Source organism: Felis catus, chromosome A2, assembly GCF_018350175.1.
Source record: "Felis catus isolate Fca126 chromosome A2, F.catus_Fca126_mat1.0, whole genome shotgun sequence".
Classification (NCBI taxonomy): Eukaryota; Metazoa; Chordata; class Mammalia; order Carnivora; family Felidae; genus Felis; species Felis catus.
In genome coordinates, this window is record NC_058369.1 from 124965286 (window position 1) to 124975180 (window position 9895).

Here is a 9895-nt window from a genome sequence, read left to right on the forward strand (position 1 = left end):
AACAGGACTTTTTGAAGCGACTAGGGATGCTGAAACAGGGCAAGGCAATTGTACACTGATCAGTGAAATAGCTCATATTTATGAGGTGTAAGGTCATTTGTGTTTGCCTCACCCTTGGTTCTTAAAAGGGTCTTCCCAGACCTTGAGCCACAAGATTACAGTGAAAAGCAGCCCAGACACCAGCACAGCTCCTCCATCTGCCCAGCTGTGCCTTTCACTCTCCACTGGGCCCATTCCTGCCTGCTCCCTGATTCCCAGGCTCTGTCCTTCAGATCTTGATAATAGTAACTCATTCCCTGCCTCGCTGGGCCATCTAGCCACCCATTTGCTTTCCCTTCCTTCAATTCTAGCATTGGGTAAGGCCCTTCCCACATGAGTCTCAGGCCCTGAGCACCCCTCGGGTGGTGGAGAATCACAGCTCAGGGAGAGTACAAGAGTCCAGGTCTTAAAGTGGCAGAATAACTTTTCTTTGCACTTTGAAGGCATCCTCTATTTCCTAAGTTTAGCTGTAGCATGTACTGTCGCTTACCTTGTATGAATTAGATCTTTTCTTTTCTTTTTTTTTTTCAATGTTTATTTATTTTTGAGACAGAGAGAGACAGAGCATGAACAGGGGAGGGGCAGAGAGAGAGGGAGACACAGAATCCGAAACAGGCTGCAGGCTCTGAGCGGACAGCACAGAGCCTGACGCGGGGCTCGAACTCACGGGCTGTGAGATCATGACCTGAGCCGAAGTCAGACGCTCAACCGACCAAGCCACCCAGGCGCCCCTGAATTAGATCTTTTATTTCAGTTGCATTTAAAGAAAACCCCCATTAAACTAGCTTTAGTAGTAATGGGTTTAATCTGTAAAAATGAGTATTAATTGACTCGTGTGACTGAAAAGTCAGGGCATTTTTCAGTTTCGCTCATGGCTTGATTCAGAGTTTAAATGAGGTTCCCGGGGACTGTGCTTTCTCCAGTTCCTGCCACAGTGTGTCTATGTTGGAATATAGCCCCCCTGCCCCCCGCCCCAAATACTTCTTGGTTAGAGCTTCAGACAAATTATGCAGACACGGGTGAGTCTTTTCTCCCTCAAACCCCAGCAAGTCTCATGAACCTCCTTGGTTCTGAGTCTTGTGCCCATTTCTAAACCAATCAATCACCATAACTGGGAAAGTCACATGAGTTGACTCATTTAGACAAGTGGTTCTCAAACTTAGGCAGGCATCAGACTCATTTGGGGAACCCGTCTAAACAGATTGCTGACCCCACACCCAGAGTTTCTGATACAGCAGGTCTGAGAGTTTCTAACAAGTTCCTAGTTGATGCTGATGTTGCTGGTCAGAGGACCACACCTTGAGAACCACTGGTTTAAACTAATCAATGGCTTATCACACAGAGACTGGGAGAGAGACACCAACGTAATTCAAGGTCCTCTTTTACCTGTGGAGGGGAGATGGATGTTTCCATTTCTCCCTCTCTAGCTTGCTTGTGTTCCTGTTAACCACAATTCCTGCCACCGTGTAGTGAGGAACACCTCTACCAGGGACTTTCTTAGGCTCAGGGAATGCAGCTGGGACCCAAAGTTTTTATTCTCATGACCTGGAAGGGTGGTTAGGATGGCAAGAATAAGCAAATGCATGTGTAGTACATGAGGTGATTTCATGTTCTACTGAGAAACACAGAGCAGGAAAGGGGACGGAGAACACTGCTGGGGGCTGGGAGCAGTTTCCTGTAACTTGATGAGGAAAAGCCTCTTGGATAAGGTACCATTTGAGCTGAGAGCTGAAGGGAGAGAGGGAGTGAGCCCTTCCCCAATTTAGGAAAAATGCTTTCCAGGCAGAGTCCAAGGGGCTTGGAGAGTTTGAGGAATAACAAAAGGCCACTCTACTGGAGGCAGAAGGAGCGAGGGGCAGAGGGAGAAAAAAATGCAGAAACATAGGGCTTTACAGACTGTGGAAAGGGCCTTGGGTTTTTTTTTTTAATATGTTTTTAACATTTATTCATTTTTTGAGAGACAAGAGTATGAGCAAAGGAAGGACAGAGAGAGGGGAGACAGAATCCGAAGCAGGCTCCAGGCTCTGAGCTGTCAGTGCAGAGCCTGATGCGGGGCTTGAACTCAGGAACCATGAGATCACGACCTGAGCTGAAGTCAGCCACTTAAGCGACTGAGCTACTCAAAGTATTTACTGTGAGGAAGAAGAGAAACTTCCCTGAGACATGAGCAGCACCTCTGGGAATAGGGATTTGAAATATGATAGAATAAACATGGGTGTAGAGAGAATGAACTGTGCCCTCATATTCAGTTAGGGTCCAACTACTGAAAATCCAGCACTGGGCTTTAAGTGGACCTGGCATTTTTGCTCCCTCCCCTAATCATTTCTTGTGACCATATGGTTTGAATCTAGGTATTCTACAGAGGATGGGAGACGTTATCCATCTGTCTTCTGGCCAGTGCCTCTTGATCCCTTGTCTCAGTTTTTTAGTAAAGTTGAATAAAAGATTATTTCTTCTGAATGTAAGCACTGAGTGATAACCCACCATCACATAAACTTGAAACTCTACCATTTCTTCCATTCCTCTTCCAGGCATTAGGGAGAAGGGATTGCTGTTGAATTTTGTTTGGAAAAAAGTTTTGGAAGGACACTGATTTTTTTTCTTTAAGTAACTTCCCTTCAAAGGAAAGGAAGAAATGAAAAAGTAGTTCTGATTAAAATACAGGTGTCGCAGAGGGGTAGCATGTTTCCGGTTCTGCAGGGCTGCTGAAACGGAAAAACTCTTGGGACCTTCAAGAGAATGAATCATGAGAGCGATTCTAACAATACAGATGAACCTGGAACACCAGACAGTCTCCCAGGGGGCGGGCTCATCCAGGGGGCTCTAAACTCATCCAGAAGCTGTGGTGCTGGAGCCCTCGGTGAAACCTAGCGTAGCCTATCTTGGTGCTCAGGAGCACTTAGTGACTCTATCATTTATTCCGTCAAGTTCATGGTCCTGAGTGTGGTTGTCGAGGCTCCCTGCCATCTGGTGATTCCTTATGTTTTTAGATTTGCTCATTTTTACCTACATTGTATACTAGCCAATCTGGCAACGGCTGAGTGCACTTCATACTTTCTCATGAATGTGACTTTGGTTTTGTTTGCTGTCATTTGCTGGGACTGTCCTTCCCTACCTCTCCCTGTCCCAACTCAGTTTAAGGACTGCTTAAATGCTTTCTAAAAGCATTTTCTAAAGCTAAAATTTATTCCCCTTCCCCTGTGCCTCTCATGCTTTGGTTGTTCCATTTTATGCACTAATTCCATTTGGCCTTGGATATATTACCATTATTCCTCTACAGGACAGCTTTCCTCAAGAGATAAAAGCTCTTGAGGAAAGAGGCCATTTGTCATGTGTGTTTATGTTCCTCTCACACACCCACCACACCCCAGCATAATGCTAGAGGGACTTAAGAGAAATTCCTGCTTTAACTGAGTGATGGTGATTATGGGCCATTGTAATCTTTGGGCTTGTCAGGCAATTTCCTTTCCTTTCTCTCTCTCTTTCTTCTCTTCTCTTCTCTTCTCTTCTCTTCTCTTCTCTTCTCTTCTCTTCTCTTCTCTTTCCTCCCCACCCCCTCTCATATTCTTACACAGTCTCTCCTTTTCTTTAGGAACACATGGATTACACTTTCCTGAGCTCAGGACCACTTACCCTTTTTGTCTAGAAATTTCTAGAACCATCTCTAGAAAGAGAAGTATGATTCAACCCAACCAAATGGTCTGGGGTTGAGCTATGTGTGTGCAGTGGTGGTTGCAGAGGCCCCAGAATGAGCCCAGACACATTCTGCTCCTGGATATGCTTAGTTCCCTGGCTTTCCCTTGCAAACTTATCTTCCCTCAGTTGACCCATTGCCTGGGTGGCAGGAAGAACATGAGATGTTCCCACCATGGATCTCCCAACCTGAAAAATTGGAGTAAGGCATGTTCAGAAACACATTTCAGCTTGGAAAGGGGAATGGAGAGAGCTGATTTGTGCATAATCTCAGGGCTGTGGGATTCCCAGAGATGTCCCTTACTTCATATATGTACCTTGATTTGCTTTCTTTTGTTCAACAATCTGTCTTCTGGATTTTTCTTAATTACAAATTGAGGTAGGAGGTACATCTTCTACAAGGTGGAGGGAGGCAAATGATGCAGTATGCCTTAGCTTTTTACGAGTATGTTAGTCATCTTTGCTCATAACTGCTGTCTTTTGTGAAGTTCATCTCACAAATGAATTACAAGTTGAGGCATGTTGTGCATAATTGGGCTGTCAGGGCCATCATGTTGTGTGAATTCTGAACACATTCCGTACGTCTGCAGAGGCTGGCAACAGATTGTGAGCGTGCTCCTGGAGTCATACACGCCTTCTTGTCCTGATCTGGACTTTCTTAAAAGAGGCCTAAGAAGACAGGTTCAATTTGGGTTTCGTTCTTCTTCCCTCTAGATGACATTGGGAGAAAACTAAAAGCACCTGAGGACCTGTCAAAGTCAATCCTATTTATGCTTAGAAACCAAGTTCATCACAGAGGGCTAATCAGTGATGTCTGGGCTCACCAGTGATGAGAATGGTTTGACCTTTGACTCATGAGTCAAGTTATTTTTCCAGTGGAAGATGAAATAATTTGTGATATGTAGATTCCTCAGTGAGGATGAAGTTAGTCCCTTTTTGACTTATAGAGTTTAAGACAATTAAGTGTACAAAATGCAGGCTTACTTCACAGTCCTATTTAAGAAAGGTGGCTGTGTCCTTTCCAAAGGGTCCATTTGCCTTGAAGTGAGTAGATAAACTATCTCCCATGTGATCAGAGACACTGTTTCATTCAAGCTAACATTGCTCCTGAACCAAAGGAGCATCGAGACACTTTTCATTGCTGCCCTTTAACAGATGGAGGTGGGGGTAAACAGAGGAGATGGGGGTAATCAGATCACAGACCTATTTTCCAAATGTGGCCCAGTCTGTGAGGGACACATAAGCATTGGATTGATATTCAGGCCTTCAGTGTCCCAGCTCCCAAAGTCCATCTCGCAGAAGGTATTGTTGCTTCTTATCAATATAATATTCATGTGGACCTAACCACAGGTGCCACAAGACTATGTACCCAAAGCTTATGCCACCTAGGGGGCTTATTTCAAGCCTGGGTGGGAACAAACAGAGTGCAATCCTCTGTGTAGGGGTGTACTCCACACACTTATGGGGAAAACATCTACCCTAGAAAGGGGACCCTACTTTTCTTATGTGCTCTTGGTTCATATTTTTATTATGAAAGACCTTTAGTCTTTTCTGCTTGAAACCTTATAGGCATAGTTTGGCATAATTGACTCTGTCCTGCTTTTCACACCCTCTTCAACCAGTTACCACCTCTACTGATTTATCCTAAGAAATTATGTATATGTCACTTCTTCCACGTACCAGCTCTATGGTTAGGTAACTTTCTTGAGCTCTTTTTGTCTGTGGAATGGGATGAATAAGAACTATACTTTGGGTGGTTGTTAGAACCCACTGAGACACGAACACAAAGCATCTAGGCATAGAGAGCATGTGTAGATAGGGCACAGCCAGCATCGCTGTCCTTCTTCCTCTGAGTTTCTCACTCACAGGCACAGTGTGAGGACCTCATTCCCAAGAGCCAGCACCACTGCCCCAGACTCCTGAACCTGTGACCTCTGCTAGACTCTGTTTCCTCCTCTAGAGCTCTCTACCTGATGAGCTCCACACTCAGGTGCTACTTTGACCTCTTCGGTATCATCATCAAAGATCTTAAGTGTGGCTCCCTTACTTAATGGACAAAGCCCAAACTCGTTAGCTTGGCATTTGAGGATTGCTCCAGTCTCTACCCCACAAACTTTTAAAAATGAAACCTTTACTGTGTTGAATACAAGTGGCAAGAGTAGACATTCTTGTCTTTTTCCTGATCTTAGAAGAAAAGCTCTTAGTTTTCACCATTGAGTAAGATGTTAACTGTGGGTTTCTCATATATGACCTTTATTATGTTGAAGTATGTATTGAGATTTTTATCATGAATGGATGTTGAATTTTGTCAAGTGCTTTTTCTGACTTCTATTGAGATGATTGTATGATTTTTTATTCTCCATTTTGTTGATGTGGCGTGTCACATTGATTGATTTGCAAATATTGAAACATCTTTGTATCCCTAGAATAAATTCCACTTGATTGTAGATGATACACATTGTGGAGGTACATGATTGTGGATGATACAATACATGATCCTTCTCATGTATTGTTGAATGTGGTTTGGGAATGTTTTGATCAGGATTTTTGCATCTGTGTTCATTGGGGATATTGGCTTGTAGTTTTCTTTTTGTGTGTGTGGTGTCTTTGGTTTTGGTATCAGGATAATTCTGGCCTTGTTGAATGTATTTGGAAGCTTTCCTTCATCTTCTAATTTTTGGACTAGTTGAGGAGAATAGATATTTACTCTTTTTTAAATGCTTGGTAGAATTCACCTGTGAATCCATCTGGTCCTAGACTTTTATTTATTGGTAGGTTTTTGATTACCAATTCAGTTTTATTACTAGTGAACAGTCTAGTCTATTCAGATTTTCTATTTCTTCCTGATTGAGTTTTGGAAAATTGTATGCTTCTAGGAATTTATCCATTTCTTCTAGGCTGTCCAATCTGTTTGGCATACAATTTTTCACAGTATTCTCATATAATCCTTTCTATTTCTGTGGTGTCAATTTTTACTTTCCAAACCCTCTGGTCCAGCCAGACTGACCAGCTCTGAGTGTGCCCCGCTCTGTTGTGCCTCTTGCCTTTTTCTTAGGCATTTTGCCTTGATTCTCCTTTCTCATCTCTTCAAGTCCTACCCATCTTTCCATATCTAGCCAAATGTCATGACTTTTTAAAATATTTCCTGACCACCAAAGACACATGCTTTTTCTTTTTTCTGAATTCTTACATGCATTGACTACATCGATTGGCCGATCGATAACCAAACTACCTGGCTTCTTGTTGTGGTCATGAGTTGGAATTTAGATCCTCTGTCACCTCTTCAGCTCATTTCCCACCTCCTCAAGCAGGGGGTGTAAGTGTCACAAAGTTGAGGACTATATCACATTTATATTTCACATCCTCTAGCATGACGTTCCTTGCCTTGGAGGCTCCCAGTAGTTACTTGAAGCAGGAGAGGTTCATCATGATGAGAACAGATCTTTTCTTTATAGAATTCTTTGTTTTTAGCATATATAAGCGGTAGATGTGGCAACTCAATGTGCAGCATCTTATTCTCCATTGGGACATGTCAGTTTGAATGACTTATTAACTATGCAGCATTCTCAAACTAATTTGTCAGTGTATCCTCTGGACATTAGAATGCTAATTCTCTCAGACTTTATAATTTCTGCCAAACCTCTGAGCATGGCTCTGGCTGACATCCTCCAGAGATTAAATTGGAGCAGAGGCAACTGACTAAGTAAGCCATTTGGAGTGTTATGTAATTTGGACTTAGGTTGAGTTTTTTTCGGAAGTAAAATAGCAATATGACACCGACTCTGGTCCAGGTGTTTTTCTCCTCTCCTGTGTGTTCTGGTCTTTAAAAAATAAATCTAGAGCAGCTCATGATGTTTTAGGATTATTTTTCCAATGCGACTCCTTTTCGTTTCATGGCATATCAGGCCCTATTTTTTTTTTTTTTTTTTTTGTGGGAACTGTGTGATATATGAGGTTCAATGCTCAACATGTGAGGTTGTATACTTTTGGTTCTTTGATGTGTTGAGTTTTGGTGTAATAGGTAAAAGTGAGGGCTTATTGTCTAACTATTTGGGCTCAAATCCTGGGTGCACCATTACTCTGTGCCATTAAAACTTTCTAGGCCTTGAACTCCTCATCTGTAAAGTACACATAATACAATATTTACCTCCTAAGATTTTTGTAACTGTTATATGAGATAATATATTTAAAGTACTTAGTACAAAGCTGTGATGTAGTAAATACTCAACAAATGTTTGTAATTTAAAAATTGTTGTATATTCATTTACCAGTGTAGTGATAGGGAATAACACAAAACGAAACAAACAAAAACCCCTTTCAGACTATGATCCTGGATCTGCAGGATTTTGTACAGATTTAAAAATATCAGTGGGAGACCTGTGCTGATTCTTGAAGTCTAATTATTAAAAGTGATTTTGATAGGTAAATGGAAAACATTCATCTTTCCAAATATCAATTTGGACCTACATGGCAGATTGGACCTACATGGAAGGTGTACATTTTTGGCTGTTCTGGTGTTATGAGATGAGCTTGGCTTATTAGAAATGGCCTTGAATCATAACCCTGGATAAGCCAAGGAGGCATGTAGAACCAACAGAGGACACTGTCCTTAAGGTTCCCTGAAGGTGAAGTCAGCTTATTACTGGAGCTTGGAACTGACCTGCTCACTGAGGTCATACCAGAGACCTTGGTTTCCATGTTAATTTTCTTCCACTGTCTTCTCTTGGTCACCAATCTTCAGAATGCTAGAGAACAACATGATATGTTGAGTGGCAAATGGTGTGCTCCTCTCTCAAGGGCGGACATTCTCTGTTTTAGAGTTTCTTGTAATATTTAGCAGGGATCCTGAGTGTGAGTGGAGAGTAGGAGAGTACTTCCCTGACTACATTGTTTTTGTCTGTATTTTTAGATACTTACATGGGAAACATGAAGTTAAGAGTTGTTTCTACCTGATGCCAAATTCCTGGGTTAGAACAAGAAAAAGATGCTGACAAGCCCCATGGATTTTTGAATGTTCCTAATCATTGGATACTCCCTAGAGTATTATTTAGTTTGAATTTTTACCCCAATATGGGTTACCAGATGGCCTTAGTCTTAGATTGAGCCTAAAATATTTCTTGCAAGATAATGGGCAGTCATGGGAGGGGTTGGATTATGACTTTTTTAACTTTATTAAGTTTTTAATTTTAATTCCAGTATAGTTAACATGCAGTGTTATGTTAGTTTCAAGTGGACAATATAGTGACTCAGCAATTCCATACATTGCTCAGTGTTTATCATCATAAGTGTACTCTTGAATCCCCATCACCCATTTTATATCCCCTCAACCTGGATTGTGCTTTTTGAATGGATTGGTGTATTAGTTAGGGTTCTCCAGAGAAACAGAATCAACAGGAGATATAAAGAGATTGATTACAAGGAGTTGGCTCCCGTGCTTATGAAGGCTAACAAATCCCTAGGTCTGCAGGGTGACTTGGCAAGCTGGAGACAATGGTGTAGTTCCAGTCGAAGGAGCAGCAGGCTCACAAGAACCCAGGAAGGGTCAACGTTTCAGTTCCAGTTCAAATGCAGCAAAAACAAACAAACACGCAAAAACCAGAAAACCACACTGTCCCAGTTGGAAGGCAGTCAGGAAGAATTCACTCCTACTCAAGGGAAAGTCAAGCTTTTCGTTCTATTCAGATCATCAGCTGATTGGATAGGCCCACTGGCATTAGGGAGAATAGTCTCATTTATTCAGTATATAGATTTAAATGTTTATCTCTTCCAAGAGCACCTGCACAGAAGCACCCAGAATAAAGTTTGACCAAATATCTGTGTACCCTGTGGTCTAGAGGAATTGATCCGTAAAATTAAGCCTCGCAATCAGAGTATAAACTTCTACTTTGACTCAGTTGTCTAGGTCATACAACAGCTGTCCTATTAATTTGTTATCCTTTTTCAGATTTCTTGACTGGAATAATCCATACAATAGTAAAGAGACGTCAGCTCAGTAAGCATTTATTGAGTTCCTACTGTATGTGGGTACTGGTCAAACTCTGGGTGGGGGGCGGAGGAGGCGGGGACAAAACTGGACTGGTTATGATTTCCGCCTCAAGATTAAAACTTCCTCCATACCAGATGCCTGCTGCCAACCTAGTTTTAGAAGTTCATTTTCTTTAAT

The 9895-nt window shown here is 42.1% G+C and overlaps 1 protein-coding gene across 4 annotated transcripts in view; it reads left to right on the plus strand.

The window, feature by feature from the left end:
* BMPER (BMP binding endothelial regulator) overlaps positions 1–9895 on the plus strand; it is a 251830-nt gene that overhangs the window by 195641 nt on the left and 46294 nt on the right. The gene's annotated exons all lie outside the window — the stretch shown is intronic.